Source organism: Candoia aspera, chromosome 1, assembly GCF_035149785.1.
Source record: "Candoia aspera isolate rCanAsp1 chromosome 1, rCanAsp1.hap2, whole genome shotgun sequence".
Classification (NCBI taxonomy): Eukaryota; Metazoa; Chordata; class Lepidosauria; order Squamata; family Boidae; genus Candoia; species Candoia aspera.
Genome location: NC_086153.1, coordinates 191,658,092 through 191,683,860, shown reverse-complemented (window position 1 = coordinate 191,683,860; position 25,769 = coordinate 191,658,092). Strand labels below are relative to the sequence as shown.

The window sequence follows — 25,769 nt, the reverse complement described above, 5'->3', positions numbered from 1 at the left end:
CCTATTACTCTATTGCAAAAAAACAAAGTGGGGCATCCTGGGCAGAGTCTACAGTTTCATGGAGGAATATGTCTCACATTCCTCTCCAGATTTGAAGATCAGAAGCAGGGAATGAAAATTCCTCCGTCAGCACTTCTGAAGGGCTAGTGCCAATCTGAATAAGGAATGCTGTGTGAGAAGGACAAAGAGTCTGACCTACTGTTATCAAGAAGTGTCTTTGGTCCCATCATGTCTCATCTTCACTTCTTGCCATGTTTGGATAGAGGATCAAATTTACTTTGTAGCAAGGAGGTGGCATTAGCCAAAAGCTTCCCTATAAAGTTGACTGATTGAGAAACAGGAAGAAAAGGTTTCTTTCCTTTTTCCTTTGTGACATTATACGACAAATTTGGCATTGCTTCTTGATACCATAAATGTGTTTAAACTTGACAGACATACAAGCCCCACCCAGAATAAAATTTGCTGCTAAAAATTGCAGAACTGGTATTCACTAAAGGAAAGGAAACTGGACAGAATCCAGATGAGGTTAGATAGGCCTAAGGCTCAGGCATGTTTTTCTAGAAATTGAAACAGACCCACACCCAAGAGATGAAGCATATTTAAATAACTAAATGTCCCTGCAGTAAACACAGGACTTGATGTGGTCTGTTTTTTTCCTGATGAAAAGACTCATTACCATGGGGAAAGACCCACCCTGACCACTCAAGCAATAAATACAGAGGGCGGGAGATGGGTGGTCATAAAAATATGATAAATAAATAAATAAATAACCTTGTTAGATGATGATGATGATGATGATGATGATGATGATGATGATGATGATCCCTCTCCATCTATTCAAGAAATTTCAAACATACCCTGGCCATGTGCAACAGAGAAGAATATCTGTGTTTTGCCGATTGATTGGATTATTTTTAACCCTAAATTTGGGAAGCAATGGTTGCATGAATTGATTCTAACTGTACAATCTTATTTACTGAAATGAGTAGCATTTGTTTTACACATAACATATTTGTTTTCCCAGGAGTGTGAAGCATGTAGTTATCTTATCTGGGGTGTAAGTGATATCCAGTGGACAGCAGGTTCTCTAATCCATTCATAGCTGTGTTTTTTTGTTCTTTTGTTCTAAAGTTGCTTGGATAGAGTGTGCTATAGATCTCTAGTCATGTGCCGTTTAAAATTACCCCTCCAAAAGGTGATTCCATATTTTTTAATAATTCAATGTGTCACTAACTGTATTTCATGAAGACCATCACTTGGATGCACGAGGAGGAAATTGGAGGACCACAGAAACAATACAGGAAGAAAGCCTCCTTCCCTGTGAGTATGGAAAAATAGCAAGAGGGCCAGTAGTCCCAAAAAGGTTAAAAATCTGCTCTCCACTGATCATCTTCCGGAGTGGCTTGCGGTTAAAAAGAGGGCAGTGGGGAAGAGGGCATGCAGAACTTGCAGCTCCAACTTGACAACTTCCCATTAAGGCTGACTTATAAGTCCACTCCTTTTTTCCTTTCCTCCATTTTAGAATTTATATTTATCTGTTATGTATCTCTAACTATCTCTAAAAACTAATAAAGAAAAAGCATACAACAGTTAAACATACATACATTATTCTCTAACATAGTATAAGAAATACTACACAATAAATATAACATTAATGACATTATAATTAGAAATTATAATTGTGCTGGAAGGAGATTTTTAGCAATGGATTGTTGTCATGTGTTGTTTGTTAATATTGGCAATTTGTGTTCATTTCTGGCAAAACAACAAGGAAGATGACTCTCAGGCAATATGATCCAATTCTTTGGAATTCTTTGGATTATAACATAATTTCCCAGGTGGCTGCCACTCCTCCTTCTCCTCCTCCTTCTCCTTCCCCATTCCCCTTTTCTGATTATTATTGGATTAGTAATTTTAAGGTTCCACATCTAACAAAGGTACATAATATCTGGTTGAGAGAACCCTCATCTGCATCCTCTTCTTATGAGGGATGGTGCATGTTACCATAATGATATGGCTATGATATTGTGGCACTATATCTTTTTGCTACTCACCTAGTGTGATGGAATGTGAGGGCGACCTTGGGGAACAGAGGGATTCTGTTAATGTAGCCTTACCATAAAGTAGAATTAGTTCATCAAGTCATGTTTCCTGTCTGGTTTACCTGGAAGGGCCAACAACAGTCTTGCAAGTCTGAAACTACAAATCTCCCACCCTCTCTATTTATTGCTTGAGTGGTCAGAGTGGGTCTTTCCTAAGTTTCTTCTTTAGACCGTTACCCTCTCTCAGACTACTTTTCCTTTTATCTGATCACTCCCTAGGCAGCATCTCTTCCCTCTGTTTTCCAAGGTCACCCTCACATTCCATCACATCTGGCTAATACTTTTCTCTGTAAGTAAAAATGTCCAGAGTCCTATATTGTTTTATTGGAGGACTTTCAGTTATTGAGGCCTGGGATGGACAAGGGACTTGGATGTGTTCAGGCTACAACTTGTGTGCTTGAGCCTTGCCTTCTTTGGCTTATCAAATCTAGTAAGGAGAAACAGTCCAGCTGGGTCCAGAAGGTCATAAATGCCTTATGTGAGAGAATGAGAGAAGAGGCAGTGATCAGGCAGCTTTTGAAGAAACCAAACCTGGGCCCAGAGGATGAACATAGCTATAGGCCTAGGCAAGGTGTTTGAGTGGGTAGCAGCTGATCAATCCCAGGTGCTCTTAGGTGAAACTGATTTTTTAATTCCATTTCAATCCAGTTTCAGGAACAGAAACCACCTTGGTTTCCTTACAGAGACTCGTGCCAGGAACAAAATAGAGGGGGTGCAACCCTGTTGGTCTTTCTGAACTTCTCAGCAGCTTTCAATACCATCAGCCATGGCATCCTTCTGGACAGGCTGCCAGAGTTGGGATGTGGGGCACTGTACTATGGTAATTCCACTCCTACCTGGATGGCCAGGTAGAGAGCCACAGAGATGGCCTGGAGTGAAATACTCAAAAGCTGTTGCAAAAAGAAAAAGGGCAGAAGCATTCCTTGAGTCCTGGTAAAGGAGGTAGTATTTGGAAGAGACTCTGGATGGCTCCTCCTTAACCCATAAGAGGTATAAGAAGGAAGACAGGAAAAACCCATTTAGACTTGCAAGGTTCTGTTAATATAGCCCAATAAAGCTTAGTTCTAGTCTTCTGGAGTCTGTTTCCTGGTCTGGGCAACCTCCAAGGGCTTGACATCAATCTTGCAAGTCCCTACTCTCTTTCAAGAGAGGCCAAGGATCTTACCTCTGTTAGTGGAGATGGCATCTGACTGTCAGGGCATTCTGCTGTCCTTGCTGTATCTTTATTGCAACACCAACAACATAAGGAATTACAAATAACTGACCTGCAATGCCATGATGCAACTAACACAGCATTTAGAGACAACTTATCTCAGCCAACAGTGGCGCAACAGCCTGCAGCCCAGGCATTATTACTGTGTTCTCATGGGGTTTTGCTAGAGAAGTTTAGAGGAGACCAGGACCAACTCCTGACCTTTATAATTTAGGGTGAAGTGTTTATGGTGGGTTGGCCAGCAGTTTCCTACAGGTCACACCAAACTGGTTTTTGTGCTGAGTTTGCTGAAAGAAGGTGCAGCCAAATGAGCTACACTCATCATTGATGGCAATGGCTCAGTGCTGGACAATGATCAGGATTTCACACAAAGATGTAGAGCCACATTTGATGATTTGGCTAGAAGAGCCATCGCCAGCTGTGAGATTTGCAACTCAGACAAGGCCAGTGTAGAGTGTGGGTGTACATATCAGATTTTAAATTATTTACCAGGGATGTGGAATAGAATGATTTGGCTCTGAATGACCAATTTAGAGAAGGACTTGCTGACAAGCTGAGAGATGAATTAGTGAGACAAGGCACCCTAGATCATTTGGAAGCACTGTTCCAACGTTGAATGATAATAAATGGCTGATTGGGAAAGAGGCAAGGGAGAAATGCAAGGAGAGGGGGCTTTACAGCCTCTCTTCACCCATGTCCTGCCTCCAATTGCATCCTCAGAATCCTGCACCAAAGAACCCATGCACATTGGAGCAGCCAGGAAATCTCTGTCCATCAGGAGAGAAACAAAGAAGGAAAGATCTCGGTTAATGCTTTTACTGCAGAGCCCTCTAATCATGCCCAACTAATCATACCTCTAACTGTCAGGCTCCCTTCTCTTGGTTCGCCTGCCATTAGAGGTTTCTACACGCTTTAGCTGGCTTCACACATTCACCGCATTCCCAGAGAGAGAACCAACCCGTGTTAGCTTCACATTCCTTTGCTCCAGCCATTTCAGCCAAGGATGCTCTGCTGCTGGTAAAGACACCTGGGTTGTTAATCACTCTAATGAACTGCCAAGATGGGAGAGGGGAACTTAGGAGTGAGAAACAGCTTGTTTGCAAAACAGGGAGGAGAGATGAGATCAGAGGAGGGAAAGAATCACCTTGAATGTCTTGGCGCCAAATTCTCACTTGTAGCTTTGTTTACTTTCCTGTGTAAATCAGATCCTTAATAAAGAATTCTTTAAGCTTCCTGATGGACTGTCTGGAGACTTTCTAAGTTAAGATCTTGGTACTGGGACCGTCACACTAACTCAGCTACAAAATGGCTACACTTGTGGATCTACAGGCCACTTAGCAAGCAAGTGCCTGAATCGCTCCAAGGCCATGGCTCCAGGAAGCTTTACAGACTCCCTTCCCAAGAGTAGGGGGTCCTCAGACAATTAAGAGATAATTAAAGAGACAATTAAGGAGAGCTCAGATGGACAACAGCAGGCAAATACATTTTATTGTTCTTGCTAGTCTCTGTTTAGACTCAGGCTGGAAAATACAACTCTCTGCCCTTGTGGACTTGGGGGTGACAGTCAATTTTATAGATGACATCACAATACAAGAGTTTAATTTATCCACTCAGACACTAGAAAGGCTGATGCTGGTGGAAAAAATAGATGGGCAGATACTAAGAGCTGGGCCTGTGTTATGATGCACTACCCCCTTGCAGCTGACGATATGAGATGACATGGAACTCTTGCCACTCCATGCACTGGCTTCCCTACAGGTTCCCATTGTGCTGAGAATTGATTGGTTACAATGACATAATCCAGATGTGCACTGGGAGCAAGGAATAATTTCTTTTCCATCACCAAAATGTCAACAACACTGATTACAAGCTTTTAACTCTCACCCTCCCCCCATGCCCATTCAGCACACTGACTCTCCTGCCTTCCCAGGGAAATACTCAGCCTTTGCAGATGTGTTTGGAGAGGAGGAGGCTATGGCATCGCTTCCATGTCAAGTGTGTAAACGCACTATCGACTTGAAACTGGGAGCCCAGATTCCAACTAGGAAGCAGTATCCAATGTCTACTCAAGAGTTAGCCACTGTGAAGGAATTTCTGGATGATAATTTGAAGAAAGGATGTATTCACATTTCTAAATCTCAAGCATCTGTAGCTACTTTTTTATTCCCCCCATCCACAAAATATGGTTTTATTAAGTCTGCTTATGATTTTAGATTTTTGAAGCAGGTGACCATTAGGGATCACTACCTATTGCCTCTTATTTCAGATCTCCTGGATCACCTCCAGAGGGCATGTGTTTTCATGAAGTTGGATCTGAAGGATGCTTACCATTTGATCAGGGTGAAAGAGGGACATGCATACATAACTGCATTTGACATAGAAATTTGAGTACACAGTGATGTCTTTTAGCTTGGTTAATTGCGGGGCAGTTTTCTCCAGATTCAGCAACAAGATAGTTTCTGACATTTCAGACAAATACATAAGTAGTGGTGTATTTGGATGACATACTGATCTTTTCAGAGGACCTTTTCTTGCATGCAGGTCATATCAGAAATGTCTTAAAGAAACTCCACAAACACAATGCAAGCTTTTTGCTAAATTGGAGAAATGTATGTTTGATCTACCCCAGTTGGACTATTTGGATTACAAGATCTCAGCTGAAGGTGTACAAAGGAACCCTGCAAAGGTACAATCCATACTTTTATGGCAACCACCTTGAAATGTGAAGTATGTGCAGTGTTTTCGCAGCTTTGCCAATTTTTATAGGAAGTTCATCCCTAAATTTGCAGACCGTATCTGGCTGCTGTCTCAATTCCTAAAGAAAGGTCATAAATTCATATGGTCTACTGAAGAGCAGACTATTTCTGGAATTGAAAAGCCTTTTCACTTCACAGCCATTGCTCAGACACCAAAACGCCACCCGCCAATTTGAGGTGCAGGCCATTTCCCCCTACCACAATACTACAACTGAGCAATTGTGTTTCTCCCTATAATACCTTCTTTTTACAGTCTCTGTCTGAAATAATAGTTCTTTTCCATTATAGTCCTAACTGGAATATAGCTCAGTGATTGGCTCATACTATGTTATGGATTGTTTAACCCAGTTTATTGGATAAGCTTTACTTTTCTAGGTTCACATATCATACTTTGCCATAAATCATGGTTATAAACAGAGTGGCTGGGTCACAAAATATATTAAGGCACAACAAGCAATATTAGGGCTTACAACAGTGCGTGAACTGAGCCATAAATTGAGGAGTTTCACTATTCATTTTTATCAAGACATCATTTGGAATGATCTAGAATTGTTATTTCTTAGAATTATTTAACTTTCAAAGCTCAGAATTACAAAAATCCTAAAATCACAGTGTTAACTTGTTAAAATTCTTTGCAATTTCTTTCCAGCCCTCCTTCAGGTTTTGTTCCTTCAACATGCACAATAGCGGTTGTTCCCGCTATTAAGGCTGAGCACAATACCTAAATCTTTATAGTGGATAATTAACAGCCAGCAGTAAGTCTTACCATTAATTCAATTGAGTATGAATGACTTATGAAATTTCTCTTTGCTGTTGAAATAATAAGATACTGTGCCATTCACATATTTGGCTTTTGTGTGATATTGTATTTATGAGTTTCCTAATTTAATATGAGGAAATAAAAGAGCAATGGTATAATGTGTACATTGATATTTACTGAACTATTGATGAATATTTTTCTCTTGCTCTCTGCTCTTAATTAAATTTATCATTCATTTGTATTTGTTAGATAACTGTTCTGAAACTCTTCCCTTGCTTATAAATCTTATGCAGTGTTTTTGCATAAGAAGAAAGATGGGATAGCTGTGAGTCCTGGTCTGATTGGAAGGCATTAGATATTATGTGGATGCTGGAACTAAGCAGGTATTAACTGGCTTGGAATGGAGACTCCTTGGAACCTATGTTTGAATAGGATACAAGAACCACTTCTAAAAATAAGTAATTACATTGTCTAGAATCTGACATGTCATCATCATCATCATCATCATCATCATCATCATCATCATCATCATCATGTGCCTGGGTCTACATTTTCAATATTGACTCATCTCAAGCCACTGTTTCCCTCTGCTGCTGTTTCAGTGCAATAAATATAGGAGCAGAAATAAGTTCTTTGAAAGTACAAATACAAATCTTTCATTGAAACTGGGAAGAAGCAAAATATTTACAAAATTAACTTGTGCATTTTTTTTCCCTCATTTGTCCTAGCATGCACAGTGTAGATGGTATAATCCTTCAGGTGGGATAACAGCAGCAATCTGTTATAAACCCGCATTCAGCTTTTTGGCAAACACTTTAAAATATACGTGTAAATTTCCTTTTCCTGTGACCACCTTCTAGGCAGTGTCTTTTGGCAACTTCCCTGCATCTGCTCTCTTGTCCTGTGATTCCAAAGATTGCTGTAAAGTTTGTGCATCAACCCAAAGAGAATGTTCTTTTTTTCTCACAAGAACGATGGTGGCGGTGGCGGTGGTGGTTCCACCTTAGCAGTTAAAATATAAGCTTGTGATGACATCACAGCAGCCAAATCAGTCTTATTTCTAGTCCTGTATATAACTGATTGCTTAAACCAATTTCTGAACACAACATTGGGTAGAATTTGTAGTTTATGTATTCCTGTTTGTGATACTGATCATGGTACCAGTCTGAACTCAATCTACAGCCTGGAGCTATTGACTGAAATCACCTTTTGTAACAACATAAGTAATTCATTCCCTCTTGTAACCATTTTAAAAAGGTGCGAAGGAAAGTCGGCAAGCTCAAAAATTCTGAAAATTCCAAATACGTTTCTCTCATTTTTTTTTAAACTTAATGTCATGTCTCATTTCACAAAGCAGAACACAGGTCTGTCAGGGTACAGAAATTACAGCTTTAATAACTCATCATAACCCACACATATTTTTTTTCTGCATTTATAAATAATCCCTGGTGTTTCAGTAGTTCTGATCCATTCTATAATTAGGAAATATATTCCCCCCCACCCCTAATAATGGGGAAGCCATTTTAGGGCAAACTGGTTCACTGACATTCCACCACTGATCATTTTACTTTTCTTTACTGCTTTTGCTCATCTCTAGCTTTCCAGTCAGGAAAGGGATACATTTCTTTCTTGATTTATGGAGAACAGTTGTTTTACAGTAAGGAAGCAGGCTACTAAGCTTAAGTCTCACTGGCCTTTCCTTAGCACATCTCTCTTTCCCTCTGCAGCCCAAACAACACTGTGCAACTTTTAGGCAGTACAAAGCCATGATCTTTCAAGGCATGCTGATTAATTGCTAAGGACTATGAAGCTTTAGCCAGGAATTTACTATATGAAAATCTTAGAGAAAGCATTCTTGATACAGATTTTTTTCCTGTTAGTCCTGCTTAGCATTACATCTTGTAAGCTTTTGATGTTAGCTGAAAACATCTTTATTCAGCAAACTTTTAACGGAAGCTGTAAAGTTGGATCTCTTTGTTTTAATGTGTTACGGTTTTATGATTTTAACCCATAACCTGGTGTTAGAAGATGTAGCATTATGGTTTTTAATCCTATTTTGTCCTGAACCCCACTTTAGGAGGACTGTAGTTATATTGAAAGTAGATAACCTATTTTATAAACATGGCTTACCTGCTTTCATTATAACCATAGTCATCCTGAACATCAGGTATTTAGTTCAGTTCAGTTTTTTACCACAGTTACTGACCAGAATACAACTAATCAACAGCAGATGGAACAAACAGTCTAGTTTATGGCTAGATCATCAATGCAATCAAAGTGTTTCTGGTTTACAAAGAGTGTAACACAATTTGGCCATGTTCATAGAAACTGAAATATATTGGTCTGATAATAGTAGCTGTACACAGAATTGATCAGAATTGCCTGAGAATTTTGTTAAATAAGGAATGATGAGATGGACCCTTACATCCTTATTAAAAATGCAGCATAGCAGAACATGGACTATGGATTCAATAGACCCTTCTCCACAAGGACACAGTCTTAGCCCATGTGATATTTTTTTTAAAATTTGCCCTCAAGGACTGCCCTGGGGAAGACATTAAACCATGCTAAGGTTAGTGCTGTCCAGAGTTTAAGGGCAATGCTATGGTATAGATATCTTGCTGGCCTAAAGAAACGGGATCAGCTGCTATGGGAAATGTTCCATGTCATGCATTTAAAGAAAAGCATTCCTGCATGATGGTATAATAGAAACACAAAGAGGAGCTTTCTTTGTTGGAACGCAAAATTTTGCATGAGAAACTCATATAGGATCTGGAACATGAAGGCAAACGGTATCGTTGAAGCCAGGGCTCTTACACTCGCAGCCCCCAAACCACATGTGGCCTCTAAGGATTTTCTGTGGGCTGCAACAATGCTTAGGAAGATTAAGCCCTATGGGGCAGGCATCTCTTGGCTAGCAAGGACTATCCCCCCAAAAAGGAGCATTGCTCCCTGCCAATATCAGTGGGGATCACAAGCAGGTGAAAGCAAACTAGACAGATGGGCTGGCAGAGAGGAGGGAGGGAGAAGTAGGATGCTGGTTGCCAGTGGCCCCAAAGAGTAGAAGGTATCTCTCTCACATCCACAGAAGCAGGAGAACAACTATAAAACTTGCCAAACTCAACCAGACAGTCTGGATTCTCCCTTAGGCTGAAAAGAACCAGCTCTGAATTGCCTCCTCCTATCTTCAACTCTGGGCTTGAGTTCTCAGAGGTGCAGAGGGAACCAGGGCAAAGAAGGTTTTTCCATGCCCATTTCACATCGGTAACATCCAAGAGAGAAGTTAGCGTAGTCCAGCTTTCAAGAAGAAGTCAGTGAAAAATGTGTATCTCTTGATTAAACACAGATTTCCCAAGAATCATGATTTAAAGCTGCCCCTAGATTATTGAATTTGGTGGACAGATGGCATGATGATGCTGATGATAAAAAAATAATAGTGTGGGTGTATTCAGGATAATCCCACTGAGTTCAGAAAGGTTTACTTTCAGATTCAGGTGCTCAGAACTGCAGTCTTAAAGGGGGACACTGAGATGAAACTCTATGCAGAAAACCCTCATGAAAATGTCTACCTTAAAACGATACAGAGTACCAGGAGAATCAAAGCCAAGTTCTTCTTTCTTTCTTTTATAAAAAAGGAAGTCGACATTGTTTCATTCAATGCATTAGGCGGATCACCTCAACTGTGCAAGTAATTGCTACACAGAAAACGACTCTCCCAGATGGTGCTTATAGAAGTTGCAAGAATCCATTCTTTTGGAAGAACTAACTGTGGCAGCCAACTGAGTATCAATCCCTCTGACGAGATGAGGGTAGCATGAGTAATTCTTGCTGTGACAATGACCAATATCACCTAGAACCAAGCACCTACAGCTTATAGCAATCGGCAAAGTACTTATAAGACCATGTAAGATTGCCTGGGGCATTGCAGGAACTGGCTATCATCATAAGAGGTGTTAAATTACAGAACCCAAAAATGTTTCAGCCGTACGATTGTCTAGTAAGCACTGAAATACTGAACAGACGCTGCTATTTTTGTTAAGACAGCCATTGCCGGAACCAAGGTCATTGTGGCCCAATTCATTGGTACTTATGTGGGTTTAAATTGAGTCTGATCATTAGATTTCTGAAATTCAATCATTCTTTAAAGTATTCCACGTTCAAATGAAAAACAACAGAAATCAATGTCTGGAAAAACATGTCCTTTACAAATAAGCATTTTTATTTCACTCACCTCTTGAAGGGGTTGAATTTAATTGTCTCCTTTTCGGATGTTAATTTTTGCACCTGGGGGGAAGAACTTGCCTGGACTTGTTTTAGTTTCAGTTTCCCTTCTGTGTAGGCATGTAGAGAGTTAAGCAGCTCTCACTGAGAGCCTGTAAGAATGCAGAAGCTTTTAAATATGTTTTGCTTTCTGTAAATAAAATTATTTTTATAGAAATGCCTGGTGTGTGACTTTTCTGATCTCTCCTGGGCCAAAGGCTTTCCTAGCAATCTGCCAACACCTCTGACTGCAGTAAGGCATTGCTGACTAGAATGGTTTTAAACGGAGAAGAAAGACACATGATCACTTTCCCTGCCAGCCTGGTCCTGTATCTGGAACTTCTACATAGAGTTTTCATCTCTTTAGGATGATAACTGAGAATTTGGCATATTGCTCAGGTATGATGAATTCTGCTATTTAATACAATAACTGTTTTGGCAGCTACAGTTTTAAAGTTCGTAATGCCAGCCACATTAGAGATGGCACATTACCTTAAAGATTCAGGAAAAGTAGCCCACTTGATATGTAACAATATGGTGGCCCAGAACATCAACCTTCCTCAATCCAGATCCCTCTAATAACTCCCATGGCTATGGATTATGAAGGTTCCACGGATATCCATGGGGGAGTGGGGGAAGGGTGACAAGGAAGGCAAATTATATGTATGCAGTGATGTCATTACCCAAATGCAGCAACTGATGTACTTGTATCAGACCTTGTGACACAAGTAAATAAGTGCAGCATTTGCATGACGATGCCATCACCGCAAACGTGTCATTTTGATGTCATCCTGGTTTGTTGTAGATGCTATTACTGAGCTCCTGAAGGACAGCAGGTTGGTGAATGTTGAGGTCTACAAACAGGTCACACTGTGCACCTTGGGATTACAAATGGTGTTAGTTACTATTTTATTTCTTACAAGGATTTATACTTCTTCCTTCAGTGAATTCCCAGGACAGCTTTGAAGGAATCAAAATCACAATCAGGTCAATTTAACATGAAGAAAAAGAAATTGGGCTATGATCACCTAATATAGTAAAATGTTAATAAAATCCATGTTAACATAATCAAAATGTTAAGTACCCTACATTTTGATTTCCAACTGGATCTCTATCCAGAGCAATAGCACTCATTTAGATGACAGCCTGAGTAAATAAATGCATTCTGTGGCTTTCTTAAAGCTGACAGTGATGGAGACGGATCAACTCAAGTAGCTAAGACGTTTCACTGACTCCACTTTTCTCTGCCTGTGTCCCAGATAGACCAGAAAGTCTCACAGCCCTCTGGAGAAAGTTTGGGGGTTTATGGAGAAAAGCTGTGAATCAGCAGATGGTCAGCCACAGATATGGTCCTTTCTTTCATGGATACATCTTACTAGAAGCAACACAATTCAAAAGAGTCACAGAAAAGCATACATAAGGAAGCCAGATTAGCAAATGGGAAAAGAAACACAAGCATACAAACCCCGCTAAATAGAGTAGTCCACCAGTTATATCCATTAAGCACCTCCAAAGCTATGAACAAGCCGTGCAATTCATTTTGACATTGTCATATTCTTTTCAGTAGAAAGGGTTGGGTGGTGGGAATAGAAAGCTTTCTGGACAGCTAGCACTTGAAGCTTATGATTGCAGTGCTTATAAGTGGTAAAATACAGGGGACCTCCTTTTCTGCAATGCTTACAGCATTGTACCTTACTGTTTTTGGTACACATGAGTACACTGCCCTGTGCCCCCTGAATAGTAATTACATTTGGGAAAAGCTACCAGGAGTTCTAAGGTAGATCCTGCCAAGGTTTCTTCTGTCTTCTCCATCCTGACTTGATATCCATAGTGTCTTTCTCACTTACTGCAGGCCAAGGTAACGATGCAGCTGGCATAAATGTGGAGCAACTTCACCTCTTCCAGTCAATATTTTTGTTTCCGGACTGGGTAATGCAAGCATTGAATCAAGCTGCATTACAGAAAACTGACTTGCTGGGTTATGGGAGCACCCAGGAGTAGCAGGGCAGAGACTGCAGAGATTAAAATGTGGTGGTGACTCTCATATTGAGCTTTCAAAGAGCCATGAACATGCAGCTCTTCAGGAGAGCATTTGGGGATGAGTGAAGACCACACTACCTCCAAGATGTAGGTGCATTAAGAGGGATGTTATCAGCTGCTGTGCATTTGTTTCTAATTGTTCACATTTTTTAAAATTCTACTCTCTATTCGTTGTGTGCTGGCCAAAGCCTCTATGACTGGAGCACTCTGTAAACCAGAGTGAATAAATATATTCACCTTAAATGTGTATTTAGAATTGACTCCTGGTTTTGCCCCCATTACAAATTTGTTGCTGCAAAGATCTTTCCTCATGCTCTTACGTACCCAATAACATGACAACCCCAAGTCTTTATTAAGAGAGTTTTTTCTTCACCCGAAGGACCCTGAGACTCCTTTGTCTTCAGTTTTAGTAGGGCCTTCCTCACAGCCTAGTATCTCTGGATGTATTGTACTACAACAGGGTTTCTCAACCAGGGTTCCGTGGAACCCTGGGGTTCCGTGAGAGGTCACGAGGAATTCCTTGGGAGATCACAATTTATTTAAAAAAATATTTCAAATGTGGACAACTTCACACTAAAGAGGTCGGTTTCATTATTTAATTTTAGTTTAAGAACACCATTAGTGCATATTATACAGGCCTACATATGAAACGAATATAATCATTTTGTCACTTCTGGCCTATATTTGAACCTGAATGTGCAGGGGTTCCCCAAGGCCTGAAAAATACTTCAAGGGTTCCTCCTGGATCAAAAGGTTGAGAAAGGCTGCACTACAACTTTTATCCTCCATGTTGATCTTGCTGGCTGAAATGTAAAGAGATGAAATCCAGCAAAAACAGAGGCTGTTTTGCTGGGACAGGGATGGTACTCCTAAGATTCAGCAACTTTCTGCAGCCTGGCACAAACTATCTCAGGAACCCTGTAGCTTTTGCAAAGAAGGCAATTAGGCAAATGAGGGTAGGGGAATCCTAAACTGATTTTTAAAAATTACAAAGGGACTCTCTGTGTGTGCTAGGCAATGTCAACATGAGAACGGAAGAAACCAATATTTGTAATGTGAGCAGTCAGCTATGTCCTGTGAATGATGTAGAGAATACTCAGATGGGCAGCGGCAGCAGCTGGGGCAGACTAGGACTGGCATCTGGAAAAATAGTTGTAAAACAACTTCCCAATTAATTTGATAATAATTCTCTCCTACATCAACAAATTCTTTGATCAAAGATGTGGAAGGAAGCCATTTAGCAGAAAACATCAGTAAACATGGATAATGCAAATTCTGGAAAGACAGTTCTCTCAGTGTTCAAACATGTGATCTGGGCTATAATTTGTCATAATTGGAGCATTAATTGTATTAGAAAAACTGAAAAGCTTTTGAAGAATTTGGAAGTTTTTAAGGCTGCAGCCATTCACACAATTTCATGGGAGTAAAAAGTCCCACTAAATACAGTGTAGACTTCCAAATAACGATGTGGCCTTCAAGATACGTTCTGAAGTTAAAATGCAGCAAAGCTTTAGTCTAATATTCAGGTGTACTGAAAAGGCAGAATTATTTGGGTGGTTTATTTGTGGCAGCCTTTGGAGAGGTGTTACAACTGCAACTCCCAGAGTTGCAATATAAAGATACAGCATAAAAGGTAAAGGAGATGGGGAGAGAAGAAGAAGACAAGCCAACTGAGACAAGCTAGGCAAACATCAGTTATGATTATAGCATCAAGATGCATGACACTTGGTGGAGTAAGAACAAAAAGACTTTATTTGCTCCTAAGTGCTTAACTTAAAGTCTATGTTCAAGACAACATAGGAAAGGCAAGGGAGACATGGTAGAGAGAAGGGGATAAACAGGGAAGAAATATGCAGTTATCATTATATACTGCTGAGATTATATCACAGGGTGATGATTCAGCAGAGGGTATGAATTGTGATTATGCCAGAAATTTCATGGAAAAAAGGGGTTTTGAAGAGGGAGGCGAGAAGAATTGAAAGAAAGAACTGGCAATACACAAACATCTCATTATCATTTCCTCTTTTTTTAAATACATCCCTCATTTTTTTCAACTGTCAAAGAGGTCAAATCAGTTTTAGAATATTTTTGCACATCTGCCCAGTTAAAATCTATTTGTTGATGGAATTTAATTTGGCAGTCGGATTGGGAAATTTCTATGGAAGGCTTTAATTTATTTCATTTCAATTCAATTCAATTCAATTCAAGTTATACATTCCCACTTTGACTTAAAAGTAGCCATTCTCTCACATAACTGTCATAGAAAAAAGCACACTTTCTTAGTTTTATAACTTAATTTGTCAGGACTCTCTTTATAAAAAAAGTTCCACTGACTCAGTACAAAGAATTGCACATTATTTTCAATGTCATTTCAATGGGTCAGATCAGACCTTGGCAGGAGATTGTCATTTGACCATTTTCCTTCTTTTAATTTTAATTTGCAACACTCTAGGACACGCTGATTCTTTGGAAAAACTGTCAGCAATTTCCTCTAGCCCCAATTGTAGCTACAGAAGAAATGGTCGTTTGTTTGGAAAACAAGAATTCTTCTGTTTTTTTAACAGTCACGTCATCCTAGCCCTTCAAAGTTTTTTTCCCACTCCCGGAGCATCAAGCCATTACAAAACTGAGTTTGCTTTCTAAGCTAATATTTAATTGAGTTTTTGCTATTAACATTTGTCGACATTTCAACATATGAAATGTCAACACTGAGCAGTAACGTCATATAACTTAATGGATGCCTTTTGTCTATATTCTGCTGGAATGCATAGAAGACAGATGACAGCCTTACTTTTAAATTCCCTGCCATCTAATAGTATTTTTTTTCCCTTCCCTGGTTTTGCCTCTTGACAGCCTCTCTTTTAGTTGCCGTAAGCGGGCCTCTTATTTGAGGCTGTGTTCATCTTTGTAAGTTAAAAATGGTTTCTCTTAAATGGCCTTCAGTGGAGCGGAAAGTCAGTCGACTCCAGTTTCATGTCAAGAATTACTGTCAAGCAAGTGGACCCTAGCACCAATTACCTTGTCCTACAGCTGTTCCATATTCAAATATGAAAGCAGCTTTTCCAGCAATTTTATTTTATGATAAATCTAAAGTTCAATAAAGGTTGTTGTAATAGACTAGGTGGATTGGAACGAATGGCAGTAGGCCTACGGTTGTACTCTTGGGCATGTTGACAGAACGGCAGTCCAAACAAACCAGCCTTCTCCCTCTTCCCATACCCAACCAGGCCATCTGATCCCCTTTGCCAGGCTGGCTCACTCACCAACCAAGCATCCACCATGACTGTATCAGTCTTGCCAGCCTCCCTTTCCAGTCCAAATGCCTCATGCAGAAAAGTCCCTGGAGTAGCAGTGGTTGTGATAGGGCCCCTGTCCACTAAGTCCTGCTCCAAGAATCCTTCAAAGTAGGGCATTTGGTCCAGGAAAGGAGGGCAAGAAGAATGACCTGTTGGAGCAACTGCCTGGGCAGTGTGTTAGCAAATAACCCAGATAAGGGGCAGACAGTCAGACAGGTGTGGGTAGCCTGGCAATGGCAACAGCCACAACATTGACTTGGCCACCACCTGTGTTTCCCTGTCTGCTTCCTGAAGGAGCTGCTTCATCCTATCTGGTAGGGCCAGCTCTGGCATTTTTGAACACTCATAGATACCATCAATCATCTAATCCAGTGTTTGGGAGTGGAAAGAATGGCCTTCTGTTCTGGGAAATACAGTGGCTCCTGAGCCAAATGCCCCAAGGTGGTTATTATGTTAGCTTAAATCCCTACTCATCCAACATGCTGACTGGGTGACTCTGAGCTGGGATCTCTCTCTCTTAGTCCAATCACAGATTTGTGGTGAGATGAGAAGAGGGGGAGCATATCCACTGTCCTGAGCTCTTTGGAAGAAGATGGGGACACAAATGAGAGAAATGAATACATTGCCGCTTAGTTGATCTCCTTTGAGGTGGCAACGCCAGATATTGAACCTGAGGGCTTCTGGGTACGTGTTCTGTGCTGCAGCTGACTATGGCTAATCCTTTCCTTCTTAGAAGAGTGGAAAGATTGAGAATACATTGCCAGGTTATGTTCACTGTGACCTTAAAGGTCCAATTAGGCCCCAGACGGTTTCATCCATCAGCGTTCTTTTCTGTGATACGCTGATTCAGCAAGTACACCCACAGCTTGTATTTCTGTTTTTAAAGCAGTTCAGATTAAGATGCATTCATATTTTCCACTTAAAAGAAGCCCTGTAGTAGTATGATTAGAACCAGGGAGAAAATCACACCCTCACCAACTGAACGTTCTTCTATTATCTGTTAAGAACCTCCTCCCCAGTTCACACAGGAGCCATTAGCAAAGACTGATTAAATTTCCACCTTAGCAACTTGGGAGATAAATGGAATTTTAAAGAGGGAAAACAATCCTGTTACCGAGATTTCTGTCACCTTACCCTGTCTTCTTTCACTAACGCTTGGTAAACAAGTCTTGAAGCATCTTGCTCTCTGGGGAGGTAAGTAGCCAAGAACTTGTGAAGGAGAATGACTTCTACAACACAGATATTCTGTGGGAGAAGCAGGCAGCCTGGCTGCGCGTGGAGTACAGATACCTCCCTACCACAACCAATTCCATTATTTTTAACTATTCTTTTAATTAAAGAATAGTTTTAAATCATTTTTTATCATTTTAATGTTCTTAATGCTTGTATGGTTATTTTACCTTTTGATTTTTTTGGTACTGCTTATGTTTACATTTTGTAAGCTGCCCAGAATCATGAATGTGAGATGGGTAGCTATAGAAATTGAATCAGTCAGTCAGTCAGTCAGTCAGTCCGTCCGTCCGTCCATCCGTCCATCCGTCCGTCCGTCCATCAAGCCAGCTTAAACAGGATGGTAGCATGCTGAAATGCATCAGCCCAAGGGGCATTTCATTTACAAAAATGCTTCTGAGCCCCACAGACAAGTCATGAATATTTTTAGCAAATAAACATAATAGGTGAATGCAGCTTAGTGCATTCTTTGGAAGAAACCTTCCCTGCCCAGAAAACAAAAACAAAAACCATAACCTTAAGGTAAGCTGAGATGGGAAGCTGGATACCGGTAGGTGGGTGAAGAACAGTGATATCGGTTGGTTACTGGAAAATGGTGACATTTGTGGATGTGTGAGCCCTCTCAGGCAGTTACTCCGTATGAGTGGCCACAATATGCTTCCCGATTCCAAATACTTCCGCCAGTACAAAAAGTTTGCTTACACCTGTGCGATGGATAACTCTTCTTAGTTAAAAGATGAGAATAGTCACTGCCATGAGGAGAATGGCATGTGAATAAGGCCTTTCCTCTCTTTCCTCTCTTCTACTGTAAGATCTTGCACCTGCACTCTGCCTAAAGGGAACTGGTTGTGTTGGCTTGGAATTCTGAGAATTTTAGGGTAGAACTTCTGGAGGGCTCCAAGTCAGGACAATTGCTATAAAGAGACTCTTAATCTAATCTGTCCCTCCAGCTAATATTATTAATTGTAAAACAGGAGCCTCTATATATCAGCCCTCCTGAGCTTAATAGCAATTTAGCAAGATGTGGATTTAGGGAAAAAGAATTAGACAGCTATCCTATGAATAGCTGTTCTGATTTGATCATAGACATCCCACAGAATCACTTCTGTTTTGGGCCTGAGCAAGGGATGCTTTGACATTCACGGACTTAAAGTGAAGAACTGTGGCACATTGTTAGGGCACAACGTTGCATATCCAAAGTTCAATCCTGAGGAAAGACTCCTGTCTAAAATATTGGGAAGTAGTTGCTGATTACATTATTATGAGCTTCATATTCCATGTCTGATTCAGAATAGGGTGCCACCGATTCTACCAACCATTATTCTGTTATGTGAGACTCTGGACCAGGGCAAAGATTTTAATATTGAAAATGCGTGCAAGTTTTAAACCAACATTAATGAATCCAGGGTTATGAAAGCATAAATGAAGATGATCCTGAAATGCCAGTTGGTTCTGAATGGTAAACAAGCAGAAACAAGAATGTCCATCTGAATGCCGATAGTATAGCATGGTTGTTCCAATGTTCTCCTGCTGAAGAGTTAGGTATGATTAATGTGGTGACTATAAAAAGTATTTTCTTTCTCTTCTCCTCCAGATGGCTTGCATCTGGATCAATGGTTCTCAAATACTCCCCCCCACACCATTTGAAAATTGGCAGGGATTCCTATAGATCACTTAATCCTTGCTTGCTTTACCAATCAAAGCACATAGGTAACATTTGTTCTTTCATGGCCTTCAACAGGAGGAGACAATTTTTTGCAAGCTCCAGAACCTTCCAGAACCTTCCAAACCTTCCAGAACATGTGTGATTGGGTGGGACTTTCTTTTTGCTAGCTATTGATCCGGGGTGGGTGTGTAGGGCTTGAGCACTGAATGGATCAATGCCATTGTAGTGTCCTGAGGTCAGCAAGAATGAAGGCAAGCACCAGATCCATTTCAAACTGCTCACAGAGGAAAACGTGCTCTGTGAAAATGCTGTCTTTTGGGTTATAATCCTCTATATACTTAGCTGGAAGAAAGGCTCATGTGAATTAAAGAAGCAGAGCAGGTGGGAGCAGCATCATGTTGCAGGTCACCTTTGCAGGTCGCCAGATATCAGTGGATCAGTTAGTAGTGACCGGTTGAGAACAGAAAAGATTAAAGTGTGCCAAATGGAGTCTGGCTCTAATTTCCTTCACCTGTAGTAGACTCTGTAATTCCTGGGGTTGAGAGCATCTTTTAGTAATGCAGTCAGAGTTCATTCAGGACATTTTTTTCCCCATTTTAATACAGGTTTTGATTTGGAAGTCATATTGTTTTCTTGTTCCTTTCTGAATCTTAACTGGAAAGGCTTTGAAGAAAATATCCTATGGAAAGTGCACAAAAGTTTACAGAAACATTGGTGGTTCTATAAGGAAAGGGGAGAATAGGCTATTTGATCAAAACTCTTTTTATTCTCATAAAATACTTCTGCCTATAGGTAATCTTTCCAAATGTTTTAGAACAGATTACTGTGGATGCTGAAGTGCCTGACCAGCCTTCCAAGTTTTAGCTTATCAGATGTGCTTCCAATACTTGGTGTTACAAATGACAAAAGGAAAAGGAAGTGTTCCTGTTTGATCTCACTTTGCTCACTTAAGCCACAATAGGCCAGCAACACTAAAGCATTTTTTAAAACTTTTACAGCTTTAGAGTATTTCACTGACAATTCACATTGCTTATCTAAGGGAATGAGTTAGAGAAATGAAAGCACAACTTTATAATACTTTTTCCAGATCTTTTTAAAATGTGACCATAAAACAAAGAAAAATAAAATTAGAGAAACATAGATAGGTTTCTTTAAAAAAAAAGGTATTTAGTGCACTTTGTCCACATTCTTACAGTAAAATCCTATGCACTCAGAAATAAGGTCAACAGCATTTAATGGAACATCTTTGTAGGCATGAGTCTAGAATAACAGCTTAGGAAGTTTAATTTGAGCCAAAACATCTCTGGTTTAGCAGCAGAACTAATGAGAACTATTGCCCTAGCAGTCAGGAACCACGCTGAGACAAGGAGTAGGTCTCTAGTGTTTATTACTGCTACATAAGACAGAAAATCCTAACAAACTGAAGAAGCGTGAGAAAACCCATACAGATTAACCCCTAAAGTCAAGGAGGGTCTGTTCTGCGTCTCTCTGAATGACTGCTCAACTCCTCAGTACTACGCATGCGTTTTCCCCCCTGGATAGAGGCCCCCTCCTGCTCGCCATCAGTACTCATGACAACTATTAAGCTAAACTCTTGCCAAATTCAGACTTGGGTGTATATGTGGAAGCATACATGTTGATGGAAGATCCTGGAGCATAAAGAGTGGGGCGGGGTGAAGGAGTGAAAAGAGATCTGGATCAAGATGAATCTGTTCTGCAGCTGTGAAGAGACAACATACTGTTATTCATAGACCCAAGCTGGATAGAAACTTTTTCCTATTTTAGAATAAGGAGCCCAGGAAAGAGAACCTCAAAAGATCTGGAATCAAATCCATTTGTTGATTCTCTTTCCCCAAGTTTAATACCACTTCCCTGAGGTGGGCAAATCCAGCTGGACTGTGACACTGGAGGACATGAGTAATTCTTCCCCTAATTAAAATAATGCCCCCCAACTTAATGTATGAGGCAAAATATTTCATTAGATGAGAAAACGAGAGTGAGGGACCTTATTCCTTCCACAGTGATTTACATATAGAATTTGTTACACCAATTCTTTGTTTGCATTCTAGGAGATAATCTATTCCTATGCATTCTAGCTTTTGTGTGACAGAGTAAAGTGAGTTTCAGACAAGGGTAGACAGTTTTTTCCAGCCAGCTAGGAGAATTAGAGCTGAGTAAGGACTTAATAGGACTGCTTAAAATAGCACCATTTATCATACTAATTCTGGGGCTCACTATTTATGGAGTTGTGCAATATGAAGTATTTTTTCCCCAACCTGATGGCTTTCAGCTGTGTTGGACCATAAATCTCATTGTGGCAGTTTATTATAGACCACTTGAGCAGCCAGAAAGTACCAATGAGGTCTTTCCTCAACAGATGACCAGTCTTTCAGAGAGGAATACAACAGTGATAATGGGGAATGTCCTGACAACTCACTGGAATTTAACTCTGCTAAGAATTAGATGTCCAATTCTTGGCCTCTCTTGCTTACAACATCATTTGTCAGAAGGTTGAAGAAAGATTAGAAGGGCACACTATCCTGGACCTAATCCTCACCAACAGGGGGAATTTGTTGAAGTGAAGATGACTGGGATCTTGGGAGAAAGTTGTCATGATGTTACCCTTGAATTTGTATTTCCAGAGAAGGAACAATTGAGAAGAGTCAGACCTGCATACCAGATTTCAGAAGAGAGGACTTTGATGAATTGAGGAAAGGTCCAATGGCTTTCAGTTCCCAAAAGAAAAGTGTCCAGAAATGATAAGAAATTCTACAAAATCATGTGCTAAAGGGAATATTGCAAATAATTCCCACAAGATGGAAAAATCTAAAGAGGCCACCATGGATGCATACACAGCTCTTTAAATTGCTGAAGAGAAAAAAAGGACTTGTACAGGAGGTGGAAGAGAACATAACTAACCAAAAACGTTACAAGATGGTCTCCAGAAATGGTAGGAACAGTATCAGAAAAACCCAAATGAGTTGAGGTTTTGAGAGATACCAAAACAGCAAAATAGGGCTCTTTGGGTATTTTAGAAATGAAAGGAAAACTGTAAAGGGTGTTGGTCCATTGTGAGGGGAAAGAGTTGAATCAATAATGGTGATAGTGGGATGGCAGGATTTCTGAACTCCTATTTCATGTCTGTCTCTTCTCAGAAGGGAAATAAAGCTTTAGATGGTCACTGTTTTGCCCCCTGGGGAAATGCAAGAATTGCAGCTTAGGACAGAAAAGGAGAAGGTTAGGGAGAACTTAACTGGTTTAAAATGAATTTCATTCCATGGCCAGGGTACGGAAGGGACTAGAGGAAGCGACTGCGGAGCTGCTCTTGATAAACTTGAACATTCTTGGAGGACTGGTGAGTTTCCAAGACTAGAGGAGAGCGACCGTCTTCCCCGTCTTTAAAAAGAGGGCGAAGACAGGCCCAGGAACTCTCGACCTCTCTGTTTGCTGTCTATACAGAGCCAGGTCCTCGAACAGATGATCAAGCAGCATGTTTGTGAGCATCTGGAGAGGCATGCTGCAATTAACAGCAGCCAAAATTCCTTTCTCACAAGCAAATTGTGCCAGACTAACCCCATCTCCTCCTTTGACAGAGTTACTGACTTAATAGATTAAGGGAATGCTGTAGACCTAGTGTACTTGGATCTCAGCAGAGCCTTTGACAGAGCGTCGCATGATATTCCCCTTAATATGATCCAGATCAGGGTTTTTTACACTTTTTTGTCTCAGGACCCTTTCCCATTTTTAAAAATTATGGAGGGCCCCAAAAGAGCTTTTGTTCGTATGTGTTGTATTTACCAATATTTACCATATTGAAAATTAAAATCGATGCATTTGCTGCCACTACCGCTTCTCGCAATTGTTGGATGGGATTTTAATAATATATTATTTTTCAGCATAGGCTGGAAAGTAATTTTGATTTCGCAGACCCCTGAGAGGGTCTTGGGGGACCCCCAAGGGCCCTCAGAGCACACTTTGAGAAACACTGGCCTAGTTGATATTGCAGTTAGATGGACTCATTGTTGGCTAAGACCACACCCAAAAGTGGTCTCAGCTTGCAGGTGACATTCATGTGGAGTACCACAGGGCTCTTTCCTGGATCCTGTGCTATTCAACGTTTTTATCAATGACTTGGATGAAGCAGTTGGAGGGTAGGGGAGAGACTTACAAAGTCTGCCGATGAAACAAAGCTAGGGGAATTGAATTGCTGTCTTTAAATTGGCAAAAAATTAGACCCGCATGAAATCTGCTGTTCCCATTGCTGCTGTCTATCCTACTAGTCATCCCAGTCAGATGACATCCCTCCAAGGTAATTTGTGACAAACGGGAGTGTCTGCAAAGGAGGCAAATGATGATATATGTATTATGATGTCATCACACCTGTTGTCATTTTGGCATTGTCACAGTTAGTTATGGATGCCATTAGTGACAAAGCCTAAAAGATTCTGCATACTTTGAAGCTGCCTTTGCACAGAGTTAGAATATAGGAGAATTAGAATATAGGAGAAAATATTCTTTAACACCAGTATAGAACTTCAGCTTGTCTCATGGGCTGGGGATGGGTTGAAGACAAGGTTACAGCAGACAAAAGGTTTTGCCAGGGCATATTTGTTCTCATAGAAGAAAAATAAGATGGGAGAATCCAGCAGTTCAGAAATACTGATTATCCATTGGGAGGGAATGGGAAACTAAGGAGGAGGGGCATAGAATAGAATAGTATAGTCAAGAGTCTGGCTGGCTGGCACGTGTCCTGAACAACATTGCGATACTACACTGCAACATTTTTTTAATCTAATGATCATGTGTAGCATTTTTACTACAGAGAGCAGAGTCTTCTCAAATTGCTGCCTAAAGGAGCATGAAAGCTAAATCAGTAAAACCTCTTGAACTGGAAATCTAAGAGAGGAAGAAAGCACTCACTTGAAGCTCTGCCTCTTTGGAAAAAAAATAATAATAAAGGTGTGGGGAGGTCTGATCTGGGACTTGTAGAATAAGTGCATTTAGATACTCCCCCTTTAAAAAACATCCCACATTCAAGCAAGGCTTGCATCAGCTTAAATCCAGATTGTCTAGGAAAACTTGCTTGTGGAAGATCAGAAGATGTCAGGATCATTAAAGTCAAGGGTACTTAGAAATTAGCTCCCAAAGGCTGGTTCCTGGCCTCTCTTTAGTTTGAACCTCTCAATGGAATTTATGCTGACAAATCAAAAGGGGGCATCTCCACAATTTGTGGCTCTGATCTAGAAAAAGGAATCTTTATCATCTTAATCAAAGGATATGGCACCCCAAGTTGGATCTGTGACATGTCCCTTGGCCTCAGGTGGCTCCTACGAGCTGGAGGCTAAGGATCTGTTAAAGAATATCAATTTTGATTAAGTGACACACATGGTGTAAAATATCCCCTTTATCCTTGTGAGAAGTGAAGGTTAGAGGCCAGACTATACCTTTTAGTGAGTTTGTAATTAAATTTGATGTCTTAGGTAACAGGATTGATCTTTCAGTGGACCACCGAATGTGTGTTTGGTAAGATATCACAAAAGCTATCTTCCCTGCACCAATACTAATAGGCTGGTTACCCGTCATTTTGGAGAAGGACAAATGTGATAACACAGAAATTTCTCCCCTCCCTTTTCTTCATTTTTTGATGCAGTGGGCAAAGGTCTACACATCCTTCACTCTTTGCGTATTTCAGTCCTTGCCTTTACCGTATCACTCAGTTAAGCTTTGAGCCATATTTTTTTTAAAGTTGACTTACAGCTACTTCAAGTTCCATGAACTTACTTTAAAGATGAAGCTACTAAAAAATAGACTTAAGAAATATATTTTATCAATATTCCATCCATATCTATATCTATATCTATCTATATAAGAAAGGAAGAGAGAGAGAGAGAGAGAGACTAAAGGTCCACAACACAGTAACAAAATGATTTCCATTTCCTTTCAAGTCCTTGGTGCTGATTTTGATTTCAGGTAGAATCAGGGAATGGGAAAAAGTAGGGATTGTAAATTGCTAACATTGCTAGCTCTATCCCTCCCCCGATTACCCCCCCCATCATTTTTCAAATATGAATGAATACTTCTTTGAGAGTAACTCAGATAGAGGTAATCCTCGACTTAACAACCATTTGTTTAGCAACTGTTCAAAGTTACAACAGCACTGGAAAAAGTGACTTGCAACCGGTCCTTGTACGTATGACCATTGCAGTGTCCCTGTGGTCATGTGATCAAAATTCAGGCACTTGGCAACCAGCATGTATTTACACCAGTTGCAGCATCCCAGGGTCACATGATAGCCATTTGCAATCTTCCCAGTTGGCTTCCAACAAGCGAAATCAGTGGTGAACTATGTGACTCACTTAACAACTTCATGATTCACTTAATGACCACCACAAAAAAAGTTGTAAAATTGGGTGCGTTCACATGATGTCTTGCTTAATACCACACCA

The 25,769-nt window shown here is 40.4% G+C and overlaps 2 long non-coding RNA genes across 4 annotated transcripts; both read left to right on the top strand.

Moving 5' to 3' along the window:
* The first annotated feature begins 1,143 nt into the window (after window positions 1-1,143).
* On the top strand, window positions 1,144-8,697 carry LOC134489432 (uncharacterized). 3 transcript variants are annotated; one of them, XR_010067123.1, is made up of 5 exons: window positions 1,144-1,320; window positions 5,582-6,001; window positions 6,721-6,830; window positions 7,142-7,214; window positions 8,559-8,697. It is a non-coding gene; the product is annotated as an uncharacterized LOC134489432 (long non-coding RNA). The 3 variants fall into 3 exon arrangements; XR_010067121.1 differs by lacking the exon at window positions 1,144-1,320 and having other exon boundaries at window positions 4,611-6,001; XR_010067122.1 differs by lacking the exon at window positions 1,144-1,320 and having other exon boundaries at window positions 4,611-6,001; window positions 7,142-7,289.
* Window positions 8,698-11,334: 2,637 nt separating this feature from the next.
* On the top strand, window positions 11,335-13,374 carry LOC134507487 (uncharacterized). The gene is made up of 2 exons (XR_010068916.1): window positions 11,335-11,490; window positions 12,944-13,374. It is a non-coding gene; the product is annotated as an uncharacterized LOC134507487 (long non-coding RNA).
* The last annotated feature ends 12,395 nt before the right edge of the window (window positions 13,375-25,769 follow it).